Source organism: Paroedura picta, chromosome 2 (genome assembly GCF_049243985.1).
Source record: "Paroedura picta isolate Pp20150507F chromosome 2, Ppicta_v3.0, whole genome shotgun sequence".
Taxonomy (NCBI): domain Eukaryota; kingdom Metazoa; phylum Chordata; class Lepidosauria; order Squamata; family Gekkonidae; genus Paroedura; species Paroedura picta.
Window position 1 is genome coordinate 46,939,085 of NC_135370.1, and position 7,493 is coordinate 46,946,577.

Here is a 7,493-nt window from a genome sequence, read left to right on the forward strand (position 1 = left end):
AGAAACAAACAAACAAACAAACAAATAAATAAATGTAGGGTTGTCAGCAGGGAGCCTCTGAGGAGTAGAAACTGTGTGATCCATGTTGCACAATGCCATTCTCCCCACAGCTTTGCTCCTACTGCTCCACTAAGAGGGGGGAGTTGATGTGACAAGCAACCTCGTAAGCCTAGTGGAACTGCATCTGTTTTACATAGGTTTGCTAGCTCTCGGTTGGAAAATACCTGGAGACTTTGGGGGTGGAGGCAGGAGTGGGCAGGATTTGGGGCAGGGAGGAACCTCAGTAGAGTATAATGCTATGGAGTCCTCCCTCCAAAGCAGTGATTTTCTCCAAGAGAGCTGATCTTTGTCACCTCAAATTCCATGTCCAGCATTTCTAGAATCACACTCAGGCAGTAAATAAAATGAAAGACTTTTTCCAGAAGACCTGTTGCCTGTACACAGAGGACGTTGGAGACTTTGATATACCATTGGTCTGACTCAGGTAGCCTCATGTGATTTCATTTCTTAAAAGTGGACTAACATCAAGGACATCCCAGTAATATAAATATGTTTGTGTGTGTAAATTCTGAAATGGAATAAATGTCCCCAGTTGTTAATCTACAGTTGTTACTACACTGAATACGTTACCAACATGTTCATATTATTTAATCAAAGATTAACAGGATCCCAGCAACATTTCAAGGACAGAAGAGTTTATTCCAGCATAAACTTTCATGAACTGGAGTCCTCTTTGTCAGATGCTTAATCAGATTTCTGAGGCTCTAGCACAATGCACAATTGAACTCATTGTGGATTTACTTCTGAGTAAATATGCATAGGAGTGGATGACATGATGTATCTTGGTTGTTTTTAGAGCATTATGTCTCATACTTGTCTATCACACCTTTCCATTAAAAAAAAAGACTTTTCTAATTCTGCTATCACTAACCATTATATAATAAAAAGTTCAGATAGAGAGGATTAAGACATGAACTGATTTCAGACCTCCATTTTAACCCGCTGATAGCTCATTAGTAAAATAATAAGTGGTTTACAAACAGAACAGTATCAATTATTCATTTTCCCTTTTGCACCTCCCTTGAAACCTAGAGGATTCTTCCTTTGCTTACGGGCTGATATGAGTAATTTTCTACTTTGAAACTGTACACTTTTTATAATAAGGGATTCAGACGCAGAACACTCGAAGTCATGTATAAAACCATTATTTAAATACTATTTCTACTCCGAGACCCTATGAAAAATAAATGGCTGGTGAATTAATTAAGAACTGAAAGTACAGGCCTCACTTTTTCATTTCTGAATCTACCCTGTACTCTGTTTGGGGTCTTGACCAAGTCATTTATCTTAATTTAGCTCAGTATTCTGGTACCCACAGCAGCCAACCAAATATTTGAGGGAGAACACAAATGGTTAAAAAAAAAGGCCTCCAAAATGTTCTGTAGTGGTTTGAACTGGGTAAGAAATTCAAAAGAGAGGAGGGGCAGAAATGGAGGTTTTGCAAAATTTCTGAATTTCATACTACAGATGCTCAACGGCAAATAGTGTCTTCCCAAAGCTTCCTATCCTCCTGTTAGACCACTACCTTGTGGTGAGTGTAATGCAAGACAATATTAAAGGGTGAAGTCACAAAAGGATGCATTGATTTTTGTATAAAGAGAAACAAAAGAGGTAGGGCTGTATAGCTAGATACTGATGACCTTAATATTGGGTCGGGTAGGCTAATATACTGAGACAGTCAAATGCTTCCCAGAACAACTCCCATGCCCATTAACAATATAAATTAATGGAGTCCGCTTTCTGATTTTTTTAAATGTTTCTTCTGGGATTGATTAAGTGATTTACCTCAGCCCATCACCCAGCCTTTCCTGTAAGGTAGGGAAATTTTAAAGTACAACTGTCTATTACATTGGCCATTTGGCACTGCTTATGTGCTGTGCTCACAGCTCTTTGCATCTTGGAAGAGACCTGTTGTTTGAATTACCCTAGATCCTGTTGGCCAGATCCACTTCTCAAAAGATTGGTTTGAGTAATTTATGTAGCCTGTCCTCTGTCTCTGCCACCCATGGGTTAATAAGGGAAGTCCATTTGGTTTCTGAAGACAATTTAGGAGATGTATTGTTTTCATTTTTTATGAATTGTTTTACATTCTGCTTACTCTGTGTGTGTGTGTGTGTGTTTGTATGTGTGTGTGTGTTTGTGTGTGTGTGTGTGTGTGGGGGGGGGTACTCCTGAAAAGATTGTTTCTTATTTTTCATTGTGAATTTTTTTCTTGGTTTGTTAGTATAACAATTCCCCACTTCCTTAATCCCCTTTTCCTATTTCTTTGGCTGGACAGTCCCTTGTTCTTGGTTTCACTGTCTGTCCTACTCTTTTGCTTAAATGTATATAGATAGTTTCTTATTTTATTTTGTATTTATGGCTGGACAAATTATTTTCAGATCAGGCTGAAATTCTCATCCTTTTCTTGCCTGAGCAGCCCCCTTGTTTGAAGGTGAGCCTTGGGGACTGAGTGACTGACTAAATGCCTGCTTTTGTCTTTGTCAAATAATGGCACCAAACTAACAGGTTTTCTTTCCACATGTGAGGGTAAATTGTCAGGTAGGTATGAGGTTTAGGACTTAGAAGGTAAACAGGCAGCAAAAGTGAGGTAACTTTGTATAAATATCAACAGTAGATAGCTTGTCACAATCAAGTTGCTGGTTGGTTATACATACAGGTATTTAAAACTGAAGAGAAAGATTTCTTGGCATTCACTGCTTTTTATCTCAAAAATACTTCAGGCAGTGAAGGCATCCACATTCATTCATGTTCCAATTCTCCTTCCCAACCATTTGATAAGGGATCATACAACACTCCTTTATTCAGAGCTGTTTCCCTCAGGGAATGGCTTCCCAAATTCAGGATTCTCCTAGATCCTCTCACTCTGCTTTACTATCCTTCAGTGTCCTCACACCACTCTCAACTGTCATTCTTAAATGTCACTCTAAACTGACATTCTCAACTGTAGAATTCCATTCGAATCCCGTTGCTCGAGGTTCTCAGACCATTTTCTGCTTGTTACAGTTGGCTTTTCTTGTTGCCTACAGTGCATTAGTTTCTTGTTGCCTTTTCTTGTTTCCTACAGTGCATTAGTTCTTTTTCTGCCTTTTTGCAGATTAATTAGTGATTTTGGGTAACACCACATTTTTCATTGCTTAGGCTTGGATTGGTAGGCTCCCTTTCTTCCACAGGGCAGTGAAAGGCTCACTAGACAGACATGTTGGAAGTACTACTTTTGCTTGGAGTTTCAAAGTTCAGTTTTGGGGGAGGAAGAAATGAAGTGCAGAAAACTGGTAGCAATTTTCATTCCTTTTCCCACTATTCAGAGTAGATCATGGGCAACACTTTATTCAGGGCTATAAAATAGGACCACTTTGTCCAATGCACTTGAAACTTGGTGAATCATTAGAGGAGAGCATGACCTAGGTTCTTTGATATTTTGTCCTGGTTTGGCGAAAAAATATCTACTCAGGAAAATGGACCATGAGAAATGCTTCATTGAAAACAGTGGGCAGAATCCAATCAGATCTCAATGGAAACAAAACCTGACAAGTCTTCATGATATCTAAACATTTCTGAAAGTTGATACACTTTCCCTTTGTCAAATCATAATATAGAATTGAAATGATAATTTTTTCAAGTACATACTTCTTCTAAAAGCAATACATTACTACATTTTAAAAGGTGAATTTCGTGGGGGGGATCCCCCTCCCCACAATAATACTAATGAATTTATAAATATGTTACGAACATATGTAAACAAGTTTGTAAGAATTGAAACATGTTTGTCAAAATTAGGCCTCCCACACCAATAAAGAAGAATTGTTTGAACTTTCCTGAGCATTTTTTAAACCGGACATAGAACTAGTTCACAATTATGTTAAAGCTGTAGCAATTTGATGCATGTCCTCATAATCGTTTCAATCCCACTTGTAACATTGAAGAAATTATTTCATATTTCATTTTTATTTTGAAATGCCATCATGAATCTACAGAAAAAAACCCCAAATATGTAGGCCACTAACATTCGATGTAATAGATCCTCAATTAAAGGTGACAGCCTGCTGTGTCACTCTGCAAGAAAGTCATCTGCAAGCCAGCAGACATTTTATACAAAGAACTCCTGTGGAACTCAACAGGAGATCTGTAAACAAAACAGCTCCAGAATCAAGCCAGTGCAAAAAATAAATTAGTTTACCAGTAGTGGCAGCTGGCACTTCATAGCCTTTTATGGAAGATTGTTTTCCTATTGTTTGTAGAAATGCCAAATTATTTTTCTTTCCAGTTTCCTCCTCAGGGACCAGAGGCACAGGACACAGCAAGTATAGCCTCGGAGTGTGTGCTCGACAACCTGACTTGCTTTACTCGTCCTAAAAGTAACATGACAGGGGATGAATCCTGACACATATCCTTCTAACAGTCTCGGAAAAGTATGCAAGTGTGATTGATTTAAAAAACATAAATTTCAACAAGAACTCTCCTACGTAAGTTAACCAGTGCTGGATTGGGAAAGACCTGGAGGTTTCAGGGGAGGAGCAGGTGGGTTTCGTGAGGGGAGAGACTTGAATGGCGCATAATACAATAGAGGCCATGTGGTCATTTTCTCCAGGTAATCCGATCTCTGTTGCCTGGAGATCCATTGTAATCCTGAGAGATCTCCCGCCACCACCTGAAGGCTGGCAACCCTATATGCAGAAGATTCAGGATGGTTAAAAAGTACATCTTTACAAATACATGATTAGGATACAGTAATGTATTACCCCACAGACCAACATGGCCGCTCTCTGAAATTGTTTTCACAGGCCATGTTTGCGTGCATAAATGCAGGCTCCTGCTGGTGGTCTGCAAGACATGAAGTCTGACATCCTGAAAACTGAACTAGTCTTAAAGCTACACTGACCCTGACCTCATTGTGAGAAAGTATTTATGTAGGGGTTTCACCTTTCTACCCAATATTTCTCCACAGAGAGAGACCCAAAATAGCCTTCGACACTGTTTTTCATTGTTGAGAGCCAGCATGGTGTAGTGGTTAAAGACAGCGGCTGTTCACATGGAGCATTTATGCACTGGAGGTTTCATGCTGGGTTGAAGGCTGGAGTTTGAGTCGTGGCAGGTTGCCCCACCTCTTCCTGCACCCACACGGGGGAGCATTTGGCCCAGTGCACCTCATTTGCCCCCGATTTGTGCTCCTGCATGAGAGCTGTGGCAGTGAAGTGCCCAGTGCATAAACGGTCATGGAGAGTCAGGTTTGATTCCCCACTCCTCCTCATGCACCCAGCTGGGTGACCTTGGGCCAGTCACGTTTCTGTTATGGCTGTTCTCACAGAGCAGTTTTATCAGAGCTCTCTTAGCCTCACCTACCGTACAGGGTGTCTGTTGTGAGGAGAGCAAGGGGAAGGTGTTTGTAGGCCACTTTGGATCTTCTTTGAATAGTGAAAAACAGGGTATTAAAAAAACTACCTCTTCTTCTCTTCTTTTTTCCTCCCTTCCATTTTACTTTCACAACAACTGGAACCTAAGATTCCCAGATCCATATTCCATGCTCTTCCATTACTGTATGCAGGATAGGTTATATTGATTGGAGTAATTTCATGAAAATGCCAGCTGTATATCTGATATCAGGCAAAATCAAAACAGCAGCCAGGGAGGGGGAGATTATTTCAGTGCCCTAGGATTCTGATCTCTTGCATGGTAAAGATTCAAAGTACTGAGAGAGCCTCTAGGTAAAAAGCTGCTGAAAAGACCTCTCAGATGCAGGCATGAATTAACTCAGGGAAGTGACTGCAGGTGAATGCATTCACATTGCCTAGCATTTAAAACTACTGGAGCAGCATTGTTCTTTCTAAACAACAACTACCGATGCACAGGTCAGAGGCACTGGAGAGCTGCCCTTATTCCACAGGAGTTCAAAATGCAAATGGGCAATCTTCCCATCCTTCTTTTAGTCAGAAATCTGCACCACACACTGGGGTAAAAATAAAAGAAGGCACACTTCACCATTCATTAGGATCCCTTTGGGTCCAGGCATATTTTTGCTAGGCAAACATTAGCCTTTTCTCGCAATGACCTTATAACCCCCGAGAAAATAAATGGGGTCATTTATTATTATTTTGAGGTCATTTTAACCTACAGCAATTCTCACCTTCGTTGTCACTACCCTATGGAAGCAACCAGAGGCTTATACAATCCCTGTAAAAGATGATAAAACTCATGTGAGGGCTTATTAAAGAAATGAAAAAGGGTCAGCTCAAAGGTGAAAGAAGATTATTTTTTCGGAGAGTGAAAATGCAAATAAGGATCGGGATAAATGGAATGGAATCTGGGCGACAGCAGCCTGTCACTCAGAAGGAAACACTGAAAATGAAAATAGCAAATTGTCTCTCGACATTCAGCTTGGACTCAGGGCTGTGAAATGCGGGGCAGCAGCGGGAAGCAGCTAAGCCCTCCCTGTTCCCGTAAGAACTGCAGACGAGCGAGACCTTTACGGTCTAAGCGAGTGTAGGAGAGTGCGGAAGAATTAGTGTAATATCAGCCTAAGCCAGCCTGCAGTAAACCCTTTTCCTGGCATCAGATAGTAAAGAAACAAAAATAAAGCCGTAAACTAAATCCGTTTGTGGCTCTTTTGCGTGCAAAAGTGTGTAAACTACCTCAAGAATGTGGTAGATAAACAGTATAAAAAGGTTGCAATATATTGCTGTTTAAATCAGGATACATGCACCATAGAAATCATTCAGACTCTGTTATCATTTTAAGTGTCATGTAGTCATTTCTCCTCCAAATCCTAGAGAAGACTGATGGGATGGGTATTATTGCTCTGCTCTTTGTGTTTTGATGATAAGATCTTAATCCAGCTCACTGTTGTCTAATTTAGCATTTTCTTGTAATTTAATGATCAAAGTGGATAGCACCAAGTAATGCCCACTAATCTTCTCTCTTTCTCTAGGTGTGCCAAGAATTTTACCTTTTATATTCTAAGCAAGACAGAAAAACACTATAAAAATGTTGGAGAATGAAATGAAAAGACCATAAATAAACACATTAATTTAAGACAAGACACCTGACATGGAATATTTAAAGAAGTGGCTGAGTGAATGTGTTTGTGAAAGAAAAGCTGCTGTATTTAATTCATAATATTACCAATGAACCAGTTAATGACTAGTGGGTTCAATAAGGCATGAAGATGCTCATGTTCCAAACATCAGCTCTTACGTTGATTGCCAACAACTAAACTGTTGAGGGGTTCCTGCCAAAGCCTGTGTTTGGCCCTAAGCAGAACCCTGATTGGACAAAATAGACAACCAATAGGAGGCTGGATCCTGCATATCAGTGAATGGATTTCACATATCCCCAATGCCTGACCTGGATTCCCTGCTCCTGGTCTCTGCAGACCTGCATACACAATACCAGTAATCAGCACTGACACAAAAAAATTAAATGCTACCTGCTCTTCT

The 7,493-nt window shown here is 40.1% G+C and overlaps 1 long non-coding RNA gene across 1 annotated transcript; it reads left to right on the plus strand.

The window, feature by feature from the left end:
* Positions 1 to 3,153: 3,153 nt before the first annotated feature.
* LOC143828652 (uncharacterized) lies at positions 3,154 to 7,066 on the plus strand. Its single transcript, XR_013227799.1, has 3 exons — positions 3,154 to 3,726; positions 4,328 to 4,526; positions 6,986 to 7,066. It is a non-coding gene; the product is annotated as an uncharacterized LOC143828652 (long non-coding RNA).
* Positions 7,067 to 7,493: the final 427 nt, after the last annotated feature.